The following is a 13,349-nucleotide window of genomic DNA, read 5'->3' as shown; positions in this document are numbered from 1 at the left end:
GGTCGGAAGGAGTGGAGATGACACTTCTGTGTGGCCCCTTTTAGGGGGCCGATCATTGGTGTTGGGGAATAAAAAAAACCATACAGCATGTATAAAATCAGGGGACGGGGGTACTTTCTTGGTCAGCCTTACCTGATAGTTGAAGAGGTCCCGGAGCTCCTCCCTGCCCGCTAAATAGACAGGGATCCCATCTGCCGGAGCTTGACCTGTGCTCCGATGGCCACCGTTTGTGGTTTCTGCCCTTCACCTTACAACTCTTAGCCACGGTAGATTACAGCATGAGTATTGGGGCTCGGCGTCTCCGGTGTCCCCAATACCGTAACTACGATTACTCAAGGTGCCTCGTGCGGGGGTTCAAAGCCGGAGGGGTGCACTGTTACCGATGCTTTTGTCTGGGGCACATGAGGACTTCCTGCCCCTCTGCGGAATCAGAACCACAAGTTACCTTGTCGGCCGCAATGCCAAAGGTCACGTTTCGATGCAGTCTGTGTTGTAGCGATGACCATGACATTAAAAAATGTTCTACAAAATAGCAAGCTGCACTTGCTAAATGACGAGCTTGGCGACGACGGTCTGAGCCCAAGGGAATCCATACGTCCAACCGCTTCAAGTGTTTGGCGGAGGATAACGAAGGTGCTATGGAGGAAGTTGCTGTCTGCGCATTACACACAGCCCTCGTACCTGTATGTGCTCCGGCGCTCCTTCCGCCGGCAGAATAAGCATAAGCAAACCGGAAAGGCATCTCCGGTTACGTACAAGCTAGTGGAGGTGGATTAACAGTTGGTTGTGCTGCAAGCTGAGGTCACCAAGCTCAGCCAACGCCGTGCTCGGCTAATGCGTCGGTCACACCGTCAGCCGCCAGAACAACCAAGCCGTTCGAGTCAGCCCCGTCTCTCACCATGAGCCTGCGCCAGCAAAAGTCAGTTCCTTTCATCCTCATCCACCATGCGCTCCTACAGTTTGTTGTGCAGGTGTCTGTGTTAGCAGCCCAACTTCGCTAGACACCGTTTTACTACGCCTGACCCACAATATGTAGTACAGTGGAACTGCCGGGGGCTCCCAATGAAGGTTGGTGAGCTTCGTGAATGTCTTCACCAAGGAAAACTTCCAGCTTGAGCGTTCCTGCTCCAAGAGATGAACGGTTTACCTCGCCTACCCATGTTTAGGGCCTATGCTACGTCTTCCATACCTGATGGGCATTGTGGCTCCATCACGTCTCTACCACGCAAAGCCACAATTTATGAGCACACGGCGTATCCACAACTACCGATTCCATTGAAAGCATGGTGCACGGCTTGGCAAGAAGTGGTTGCGGTAAAGGTGCAACTGCCCAGGTGCGCACTATTTCTTGTATCGTGTGCAGCCACACAGTGGACGTTCACCCCGGTGGTGAACGCTAGCTTCCCCATACTTGTAACTCGCGACTTCTATGCTCGCCATTGAAATTGGGGATACTCTACCTCAAGTGAACATAGACGTACGTTACTTGAGCATTTCAACGATGCTCCTTTCGCACTACTAAATGATATATCCTGTCCTACGCGTCGATGCACTCATCCGCGGATGCCGCCCTACTCATCCGACTTAACCTGGTGGCTTGGGAGTGCAGTGGTATCTTGGCAGTCAGAGGCCGACTGATGGGGCAGTGACCATCACCTTATCAGGCTTTGCATTTCCACGAACTTGACCCGTCGGCTTCGGCGGAGCTACAATCTAGTACACTGGAATGAGTTTTGGTGCAACATCAATGGAACCATGACGGCCCGCAGGACAGACCCCACCACTGTCATTAAAGAAGCTTTGAGCCGTGCCAGCCGGAGGACGTGGGTAGAGGAGTCCCGGTCAAAGCCTGACACCCGACGTTTGCAGCTGTGGGCCCAGTACAAACAGGCTGAAGTGGCTTAAGTGTGCGCCGGCTCGAATGCGTTTGCATCGCTTGACCGCTGCGGCCAGACAACATCAGGCACGTCTTTCACAGCAACGATGGCGCAGCTGGTGTGAGTCACTCGGCCTTTCATCCACCACATCGTCTATTTGGCGAACTCATTGGGCAATGGAAACAGGTGGCCGCACTCCGGTTGCAGCAGCCAATGCGTGCCTGGCATCGGGCAAGTACCTTACCAATTTGCCTTCGATGTGGTTCGCGCCTTTTACCCTGCATTTGACATCACCCGGCTAGCAAACCGTGTCTGTTTCCTCTACCACGCCACGTCGGTGCCTCTCATTCTAATGACGCGGTCCATGGAATACAATCGGCTTTCACCACGGAAGAGTTCCTGGATGCGATACACCAGGCGAAACTTTGGCCAGTCGCACCTAACGCCGATAGACGGCGTTACATACGAGGTTTATAAGAACCTCGACAATCCGGTCCTGAGCCGTCTCTTCGATTCCATCAATGAGGTGTGGCTCTCGGGCCAAATACCAGATTCATGGCTCCCAGCAAATATCGTCCCTATTTGCCACCCACCCTAGCATCGTCCCAATTTGCGCCCAATCGCATTAATGTGCACCTTGTGGAAACTGTTGGAGCGAATGCTGTCTACGCAACTTCAGTGGTGGATGGACACTTACAGGTGGTACCACCCGGCACAGAAGGAAGATAGACTTGAGCATTATCATCAATGGTGCTACTTGGCGGCCGATTTCACAAAGGACGGACGTAGCGTGCCATGGGCATTCACAAGGCGTAAGACAACGTCATCCACAGTGCTATGCTGGAAGTTCTCCAAAGCCTACTTGTCGCAGAAAAGGTCCGCTCTTTCATCCGGACCTTCTCGACTAAAATATCATTTTCAGTAAGGATTGGTGGAGCTAGGTATGGCCATTTTACGCCCCTCTGTGGAGTGCCTCAGGGGTCGGTGATTTCACCCTTTTTCTTTAATGTCGTTATGCTGCCGCTTGCCTGACATCTTTCCTCCATATCAGTCCTACATCTTCTGGTGTACGCGGCCGATATTACGGTACGCACTATCCACTCAGACCTGTCTCGGCAAGCCGCGAGCCTGCAACAGCCTTAACTGACACACAGAAATGATGTGAATACGATGGTCTCTTCCTCTCAGTCGAAAAGACAGCCATTCTGTCCGTGGCAAATGCTTCCGGCCGTCGTAGACCAGAGTTGTCACCGATCGTGCTACAACTCTCCTGCCAGCCTGTGCGCACTGTCACCTCTCTTAGCGCGCTGGGGTTGGACATTTCATCGTCGTGGTTAACTGCCTTGTGCCTTCGGTCCTCCTGGCAACAAGCAGGTCAAATGCTAAGCCTACCTTATCCGACGCATTTCCCAAACGTCTGGAGGCTCCTGTTTCAAAATGGCCCGTTTCTTGCTTCGGTCAATACTTCAGCCTCGACTTGTCTATCAGGCTCAAGTCCTGCAGATGACACAAGCGGAGTGGCGCTGACTTGAAGCAATAAATAGAGCTGCAATTCCGACGACAACCAGCCTCCCTCAAAAAAAGCCTATACCATCTCTTCAGACAGAAGCTCAATTTACCACCCTGGATGAGCTTGTACATCAGCGCCGCTCCGCCCGCCAGCATAAACTTCATTTTGTTCCGGAGGCAGTTGCACTTTTCGAGCCCACCCTGTAGCTAGGACGCCCTGGCTGTACCACCAAGGTACCTACAACCAGCCGCTCATTCGACTCCACAGTCGGTCGACGAGAAACGCAGACGCGCAATGCGCGGGAGTACCATTATTAACGACTGTGAACCACCCACAGGTTGAGAGGCATTTGTGGACTCTGGGGCCGACGACAGCGTTTTAACTACGGCGATCGAATGCCCCTCTCATTCAGAATCGAACCAAAACTGCGCTTATAAAGCCCTCCGCACCTGGCCTTCTATGCTGGCGGAGCTTACGGCCATCCGGGACGTCTGCAAGCGCCACTACCAGCACTTCTTCATGCTCCTGGAAGTTTTACGGCACAAATTTACACAGGCTCCAACGTGCCTGTCTCAAGAGACATTCATAAGCTACTGGACACGTACCCTTCTCTCTCCGGTTGTCGTGGATCCGGCGTAATACTATCACCTCTCATATTGCGGCGGATAGTTCCTGTCACCTTACGTCGGTTCCTCGGCCCCTGTCCTTGCTGACAACAGAATAACATGAACAATTTCCCAAACTCAAAGAAGTTCTGCTTCTCGCCACACGCGCTCTCATCCCACCGTATTGAACAGACCTTCCCAGTGGGCCCGCTCACTGAGAGGAGGTCCTGATGCGTAGACTTCGAGTTGAAGTGGCCCCTCTCCGGCGGTAACCCGGGCGTGGCCACCGCGATGCCATGTTCCGTTTACCAACAACTGCCCCTTGTGTACGGCTCCTGCCGAAGACGTCGACACCAACCACCTGCTATGGACATGCCCTTCCCTGAGTGCAGCGACATCCCGACACCTTCGCGGCACAAGCCTGCATCCTGCGAGACCCCCGATCTTCAGCGATGGCTGGGGGGGCCCCACCATCACTGTCTTCTGGACTTCCTCAGGAAAACGGGTGTCAACTTGTACCTGTAGGACTTTACGCCAAAGGGCGTACTATCGCAATAAAAAACTCCCACTTCCGTGCAAGGTTTAGAATCAAATAATTTTACTGCACTGGCGGACACATTATTTATTGATCCGGAGTAGCCAATAGGATGTTTGCTTCGAAAGACAGCTCATAAATGCTACACTAGTCTTACGAACCATTGCAGTATGAGACTTAGGCGCTGTTATCTCGATTCTTGGCAAAATGATCCCCTCTCCAACTCGCTTTTTTATCGGCAGCCTCCATACCAATAGTCAACCCTAGTGTCCTCGTTTGTCGTGTCTTTCTATCTGTTAACTCTTGCTTCACACAAAGTTTCATGTGCCTTGAAGAGGCTCTTTACAGGACTCTTGGTGTTCGAAATTTAGCTTATCTCTAAGTACCATCGTTACACGAGTTTTTTTACTCGCAGTACGTAGCCACTTTTTGATAGTGGGGCTGAACGTCCCCTGTACCACCTGCTCTCCTGGAGTTCCCTAAAGCCTCACTGAAGATCATGCGCCCACACTACCTAGCACTTTCTGCCGTCCCATTTTTATGTCAACACAACGTCATCTGTCTGTGGAATCTGCGTCGTCATCCGTAGCTTCCGAGGGAACATCCTCGTTTCTCTTTCGCTGCCTCATTGTTCCTCTCTCTCTTCTCAAATGTATCTCTCTTGCTTGCAGGGAGCTTATAACGCTATATAAAGCATGCCATAGCGGACCGCTCTTTGCCTGACGAAGCCAAGCCCTCTTGACAACACTTTGACACCAGGCTAACGTGGCTCCCTTGGCCAAAGCTATGTTTTCTGGTTGTTCACAAAATGCGAACTTCGTCGCCCTCCGGTAAAATAAATCAGGGTGTCGAACCAGAACAGATAACAGGAACTGAACCTGTATTCTTGCCTGAGGGGAACCAGAATCCGAACCGTTATACTTTAGCACGCTTAGCCCGAACCAGAACTGAACCAAGAAAAGACATAATGGTCCTGCTTTACGGCGAAACGGTTCGATCAATCGTTGCTTATATTACGTGGTCAATCCCATTCAGGCTTTTTGCAAGCACTAGAAACTTCCTATTGTATCATGCGCGTTCTTTCCCTGGTCATTCGCAACACGATCAACGCTTTAGACTTTGTGGAAACATGATGTAAGGGATGCGCACCGAAATTACAACGATATGTTGCTGCTAGTAGCCCAGAGAAGAGTGCAAACATGAGCACGCGAAATGCAGTGTTGTCGGCTGCCTGCAGGTGATCTGGACAACCTTCTTTACCCTGCCTTCCATGCAGCGGTGTAAACTTAATCAGGCCGCAAGATTGTTCCCCGCGCGATTCGCGGTGAGCGCGACCACGGAAGTGTTGCGCAGCTCGTCTTCACAGCGTCGACTCAGGGATTTTCCCATCTGTCGTGTGCTTCACTCGGGCTTGCTCTCCCTCCTGTTTCTTTGCGCTCGGTTGACTTTTCATGCTTGTCCGCACCAGATTTTGCGCGGGCTTAACTTTTGTTCTAATAAAACACAAAATCTCATATACAAGCTTAAGGCGTGATATAAAGTATAATTTTTGGTGTCTGTGCGGAAGAAACATTGCCGGCGTCACCCCATTGCTTGTGAACACGGTCCTGTGCGGAGCCGGTGCTACTTGCTTCAGGCCTTACACCTTGAAGAAAATATCCACGCGAACTTTGTGAGCCTTCCAAACATCCCAAACCTCGCAATCAGACGTTTGTGACTGTGCAGAAAAATAATTCGCCACGCAAAGGAAAACATAACATTCTTGCAGTAGAAGTGAACAACAACGAAAGAAACAGAAGTCAGCTGTTTTATTTCGTTCTGTGCAATGCGCGTGTAGAGGCTTGGTGTAGAGGCCCCTTTCTTGGTGCGTAGCTTTTGATTGTTGAGTCTTCATAACAGCATCTCAAAAATACTGAAGCCTACGCGTTTTGAATATTTATCGAAGGACTCGATTCCGGAACTTCTAAAATAAGCTATAAAGAAGGAGGTACACACGATCATCTGAGCGATGCTCTAAATAAAGTTATCTGTCTCCTCGTCTGTTGCAAACTTGTGCAGGATACAGTTGGAATTATTGAGGGGTGCGAGAAGCTGGCAAAATACCTGAATTACGGTTGGTGCTCTCTTTATTCCACTGAAGTATCAAAGCGGGCGATTTCCAGCACAGGCATTGCGGCCCCTCACAAGCGGATTGTAGCAGATGACAGCGGCGCGAGTCTCTAAGCTGACACCAGAACCAGGGGGCGCTACTCAAACAACTCACCGTCAATAAGAAAAACCCACGTCTGAAATACGCGTTCTTCAAACATTTTACAAATCGCTTCAAAAGGCCGCACAGCAAGAAAATACAAATACTTCAGAAGTGTGACCTGCAAGAGTTCCCTAGTGTTTGACTCCTTGTGTGCTTACTACAAAATACGGGTTCTACGGACGCCTCCGGGAGCCTTTCTTCATTTCCCCTGACATTAAATATTCTCTGTTTTTTTTAAATTGCTTTCACACCGTACAGGTTATAACGGGCTTCCTAGCACAGTAGTAGCCTCGGGGCATCGCATGCATCAAGATTTTTCGACTTGAGCATTTCGGTGACCAGAGCTTGCTTCTAACGAACTCTTGCCAAGCACCCTCCCGAAAGTGACCGCTGTAAGGTTCAGAGGTCCAGCCAGCACCTCGCACCAGACCTAACGACCCGTTCCGACATCCATCACCCACACATGTATTTCCGATTCCGCGAAAACCCACCGGAACAACCTACTTGCGACTACCTCACAGAACACGTGGGCCGTTGCATTCACAAACGTTTACAGAAAACGTCTCGCCCGCGTCTCACCCCACCCCGGTCCAGGCGCAGATGCCTCTGGGGTCGGTGAGCGAGCGAGACTGTTGATGTGGTCGTGCTCCTCGGGCCTACGCCGCGAAGCGCACACGGCGTCGGGGCTGTCGGAGTGCTCCTTAGGAGCGGGCACGAGTGGGCCGGGCCCACTCGCAAGCCCGGAGGTCCAAGCACGGGGGATCGCGCCGCTTCGTTTTTTCCGTTCCTCCTTCACGCGCCTTCGTCTTCTTCCTCCTTATCGTGATCTGTCTCGCCCATAGTATTCAGGAGATTGGCCGCTTTGCGATCGCTGCGGAAACCTCATCACAACCGCTAACAAATCGTCATAGGTGAAAACACAACGGAAAACATAGGTCGCATTTATGTTGGTGGTGTGGGATTTGTTCTTATGCTACAACAGATAAAAAGTTCACTTCCAGTATTTTAACATGTCCTGCTGAAGGGGCTCACATCAAGGCCATCTGTGTCTTCATGGGCCGCCATTAAACCATGCGTGCGACTGCATTCCATCATTGGTTTGGATTGAAATGTTTTACCGGCCGTCAATTTAAATGCAATGCTACAAAAACGCAAAAAAGGTGAGTAATTATATAATCACAAAATAAAACACACTGTTTTGAAGCTGGAAAATAAAGGTTGTTATTTGTAGTAAAAGTCTCCCAGAACTGTTTTGGCGAATGTTCTGCAGACCAAGCTGGAATTTAACAATATTGTCAGCTCTCACGAGAAACCATTCAAGACTGTTATTTTGCAAACATTTGTATTAATGAATTGTTCGTAAATGCCCGGAAGGTGTTCTGCGCGTACCTCTGAAAACATCGCATTCGCGGTGTTTTTGTTTGTATTTTCGTAACAGACCATCTGCTACAACTTTCTTGGCGCGAATTACCCGCACAGTCAAGATTTACGGGCCGTGCTAACACATGTACTGCTACTGCAAAAAATAGGAGGGAAAGCCCACTCTCCTGATCACAAACTAAAGTGCTTACATCCCGGGTTAGCACTTGTGTAACTTTACTGATGTTCGCTCACCGGCATTAGTCCTCCCACTTGCTTTCGATGAAGTACACCTGTCTCAGCTTGAACTAATCGAGCGAATTTTGAGTTTCCAAGCGAAGCAAGAAAAGCAAAGGGAGAGAAGCGAAGCGAGCTTTGGCCATTTCAGCCAGAGCGGCTACTTTGTAGCCATAGCAATGCATAGCGAAGAAAGGAACGCATAAATATGAGCTAGTTGTTTCGAACTGTGAAACATGGTAAAGTAGCGCGGTAAAGAGAGGACAATAAGTGGACACCACATAGGACTCCAGCGCTAGCCTTGTGTGGTCTCTACTGATTGTCGCGTCTTTACCGCGCTACTAAACCGTGTTGAAGAAAGCAAACCCAGCAAGACGCTTACGAATCTGATAGACATATCAAGCCAGCAGCGGTGGTCTCCCCATATGATCATAGCCGCCATACGCCGACATAGATTCCCAGGTGCGGTTTCTTCTCAGGTATACTTACTAAACGACCTTATGACAACAACAGCAAGTTTCCCGGGGCATGAGAGCTTGCGTGTTTCCGACAGTGACTACGTCCTTTCGTCTATAATGAACATGCTCGCACTGCTGAGAAAGGCCCCCCTTACCCTTTCGTGACAACTACCAAGAACAAGAGGTGCCTACGACTTCTGAAGGTTACTTCCTTCCTCCAAGCTATTCCTAAAAATTGCATTTCTTACGCAGTGTCCTTTCATGGCACATGCGGCATCTGGAATTGTTCACACGACGTCTCCGCACTTGAACGACACTGCGAAGTCATTTCTACAAACTACTGAGAGCACGGCCATGATAGAGCTACATCTTTTAACGGTGGACGCCCACACCTGATCCGTCTCTTTACGCCCTGTAAGAACCTTTTTATTTACCCAGAAAACCGCTGGATAAAACATCCCCTGTGACACACTGCTCAAACACCCGTCATGCCCCAACTGCGCACAGACGAACCACACACGTGTCTCAACCTGAACGCCACGTAAATCAAGAAGAGCTCGACAAAGTGCGCAGCAAATAAATTGTTCAACCGTCTTCCCCTGCCTCGCCGTCACTGCAGCTCAGAAATATGGCACGTGGTGCTTCTGAATTGATTACAAAGTGTGCCCTCCATTGTATTGTAAGGAAAGCAGATAAGCTCTTCAAGGTTTCCATAATCTGAGTTCACAAAAGCCACGGTTCTGTCATTACCATGTTGCTAAGCGTATAGCTGTCTTCTTTTGGTTAAACCCTCTTGCAACAGGTTTGTGCCATGGTGCTATCTGAAATAATGGGACATTTTTTTAGAATATATGTTTAATTACATGTCTTCTGCATTAAAAGTTAGTTTGAAGTCCGCGCTTGCCTCTTGTTCTTTACTTTGTCCATATCTGTGTTTTGCTTGTGAAGCGATGATAATTACCAACAAGCTGAAACCTCACTTTTTTTAAAAAAAGATCACAAATTAGGATGTCTACCCGCTTTCCGCGCATTCTTGACGCTTTCTAGTGCCTGCACGGGGCCAGCGTTGTTTCTTCTGTTGGCCTCAAATGTGGCTGCTTTCCGTTTGCTGTCGATGAACGAGACCGTAAAGTGGTTGCATTCGTGACCCTCAAGTGGCCTTTGCCAATTCAGGGTGATGCCATTTGGTTCGTAAAATGGCCAAGCCACATTCTACATAAAGGTGGACTCCCGTTTCCACGGTTTCCAACAGCCACCTTCTTAGGTCACCAGCATCTCAGTTTTTTAAAATACAGCAGTTGCGAAGTACCGCTTCAGAGTCCAGGCGGCGATGGCCCCCCTACTCCGTATGAGCTGAAGGGAAAGGCACGCGCGCGGCACCTAGGAGACAAAGCATAAACTTATCTAAACACTTACTGAATAACAAAACGTAATACAGCATAGCTTGCTTTAACAACAATAAAGCATCAGTAACGTAATATTTACTTACGTGCCTGTGGTTTTTCTTTTGACGACTTACGGCAGCAGCCGCAAGCACTTGAGCACTGCTTCAACTTTCTGCCGACAGACAAACAGGCTCGCCAACTTTCCCCGTGCTTGCCCCTGTTTGCCGCAGCGCAGGATGGACCAACATCGGAACGTCTTTTAGTACAGATCGCCTAGGGAGAGTTTCGCCATTGGTATATTGTCAAGAAAGCAAAAACGATGCGGTTGTCTTGACGGAAAAAACAAGTCTCCTAACAATTAAAAAGTGTACAGGCGGCGAAGCAGCCGTCAAAAAAGTGACGTGTGCAGGCGAGTGTCGCGAATCACATACCGCCGCGTCTGCTCTGCGAGCATTAATCTTTGGGTGCGAATGTTCCTAGAACCGTCGAGATACATCCAGAACACTGTAGATCAAAGAATATGATTCTAGGTGGTTGATGTTAGTTCGAAACACTCTCCCTATCAAGACCGACAACAAGTGCGGCATAAAACTAAAGAGTAGAACACGCGCTTCACTTGGCAAACAGATAACACAGACCGCCGCTGCCCGGCGGTAAAACCAAAACAAATAAATAAACGCAATGCATGGTTAGCGGTAATATATACAGTAACTATGACAAGCATTAGGGATGCAAGTTGAACGCCTACTGAATATACATGCAGTATTCCAACAAACCTGCCTACAGCTAAACCTTTACGGTGTCTGTGTCGCTTTCGCCGCAGCCAAGCTACAATTTTTGGTCCCTTTGCCAACGCCTATGGTGTTCTCCCTGACCGCGAGGAAGTTTCAGTAGTTACCGGTTTCCCTGCACCAAACTGCACTCATCATGTCCGTAGCTCAATGTGACTCTGTTACGCGTTTTTTCAATAGGTGCCAAGTAGCTCACCCGCCCACCGACTTTTTCAAATGCAATGCCACATTTAAGTGGTTGTTTGATGGCAGGGTTTAACGCGACGACGCTACACACGCGATGAGGCGCGCCGTAGTGAATGGCCCCGGATTAATTCTTACCGCCCGGGATCATTATCGCGCCCCGAAATATCAAAAAAACGTGGGGTTTCGCTTTTTGCCTCTATCATAAAACCGGCCCCCGCGGCGTAGAATCAAACCCGAGTCCTTGGGCTCAACAGTAAAACGCGATAGCCACTGAGCTACGGCAGCGGGTATCAGTCTCTAAGTGAGATCTCCCCTATGACAAAGAGTTGCGCACGCTCACTACCCTACCAACATTCCTCCACAACTTTAGGCCCCTGCTGTGCTTTTTCGCACGCTGCCGTGCGTGCAGACGCAACTGTTTATTACATCAAGACTCTATCAGGCCGACGTCAAGCCGATATAAAGGTGTGACTGCGTACGCCAGCCGTATGCTGTGAAATACAGAACACAATTGCTCTATAAAAGAGTGCGAGTGACTCGCCCTTGTTTGGGTAATCGCAAAATTGTGATTAACTTGCACAGTAAATCCTTGCCCGTGACTACTGCTCATCACACCATGTGCTGGATTTTCAAACTGAAATACCCGACCACCGTTTTTTTCGAACCGAAACGTTTTCGGTCATCAACAAGTGAGGGCGTTTGCATAAAGCGCTCACTACTTCCCACGTAACCTTGTTCAACCCTTCAGATATCCCGGTTTACCGACGACGCCGGTAGATTTTCTATGTCTGACTTCATCTACATCGGTGACGAACAGCGACGTGACCCTTCGTTTATCTTTGGTTGAAATCCTACACTCTGCTTTACCAAACCATTCTCTGTGCATATTTGTCCTCTGAGAGGGCATCTTTTATCGTCACAACTTGCTTTCCGACGGTCATGACCTCGTAATTGTTGTTCCCTGCCACCTGCGTTTGATACGCTAAACCAACTACACAACGTACCCGCAGCCGGCTGCCTTTACTAACACAAGATTACAAGCGTGCAACGTCACTTGTTCTGGCGTGGTCTCCATCGAACACTCCGCTGCTATGCTGGCTCATGAGACCAGTGCCACTGATAGAAAAATCCCATCACACTTCCTCATTGTGCACTTTAGCGCATCGACATTACCACGAATGGCTTTTTCAGGTATTCCTCGTCCTATTTGTTATTTTGCATCTGCCCTCTTTAAAAAGCAAGTGGGTCGTAATTGCGACAGATAATACAACGCGGTACACAATCTCCAGCGCCCTTGCAACCAGCTGCGCGGCACTTGCAGCCGATTTCCTTGTCTACGACGTCCTTCTGCACCACGACAATCGCCTTAAGCTTTTTAAAGACCGCTACCGTATTTTTAAGCGCGGACCCCGCACGTAGCACCTTGAGTAATCTTGGTGATGGCACTGGCGATACCGCGGACCCCGAGGCCCCCAACATAAGCTGTGACCTACCGTGGTGATGTGTTTTTAAGGTGAAGGGTAGAAAGCTCTAACGGTGGCTGTCGGAGCCTTGGTCAAGCTCCGGCCGATGGGTTCCCTGCCTATCTACCAGGCAGGGAGCTCTTTGGCAGGGACCTCTTTAGGCTGGGACCTCTTTGACTACCGGGGTAAGGTCAAAGAAGAAAGTACCCCAGTCTCCCTGCTTTTATACTATGCCCTAAGGTATTTTCTAAACCCCCCCCCAACCGTGATCGGCCCCCTAAAAGGGGCCGCACCGAAGTATCGATTCCCCCATTGCCATCTTTGACATTTCCTGAACCAGATAATTACTCTCGATTTCTTTTCATGGAGTCCCTCAATCCAACCCACCCTCTAGCATCTCAGTCAGTCTTCTTGATCGCCAAGTATCCTGAAGCCATAATAGGAAAATCATATAAGTGCAAAACACAAAGGTCTGGTGAACTCCTAATCGAAATAAATGAAAAGCAGCAGTCTGCAAAGCTTCTAGCTCAGACTAGACTGGCTGATCTCGACATCAGTGTCACACCCCATCAGAGCCTCAACAGCTCGCAGGGTGTGATATCCGAAACAGATCTCCTGAACGAAACGGATGCGGATCTCCTTGCCGGCTTGAAGGATCAGGGCGTCACTGCCGTCAGACGCATCACTATCCG

This window comes from Haemaphysalis longicornis, unplaced genomic scaffold, assembly GCF_048455015.1.
Source record: "Haemaphysalis longicornis isolate Haplotype H1 unplaced genomic scaffold, Haemaphysalis longicornis Haplotype H1 scaffold_7, whole genome shotgun sequence".
NCBI classification, from domain to species: domain Eukaryota; kingdom Metazoa; phylum Arthropoda; class Arachnida; order Ixodida; family Ixodidae; genus Haemaphysalis; species Haemaphysalis longicornis.
Note: the sequence above shows the minus strand (reverse complement) of the source record.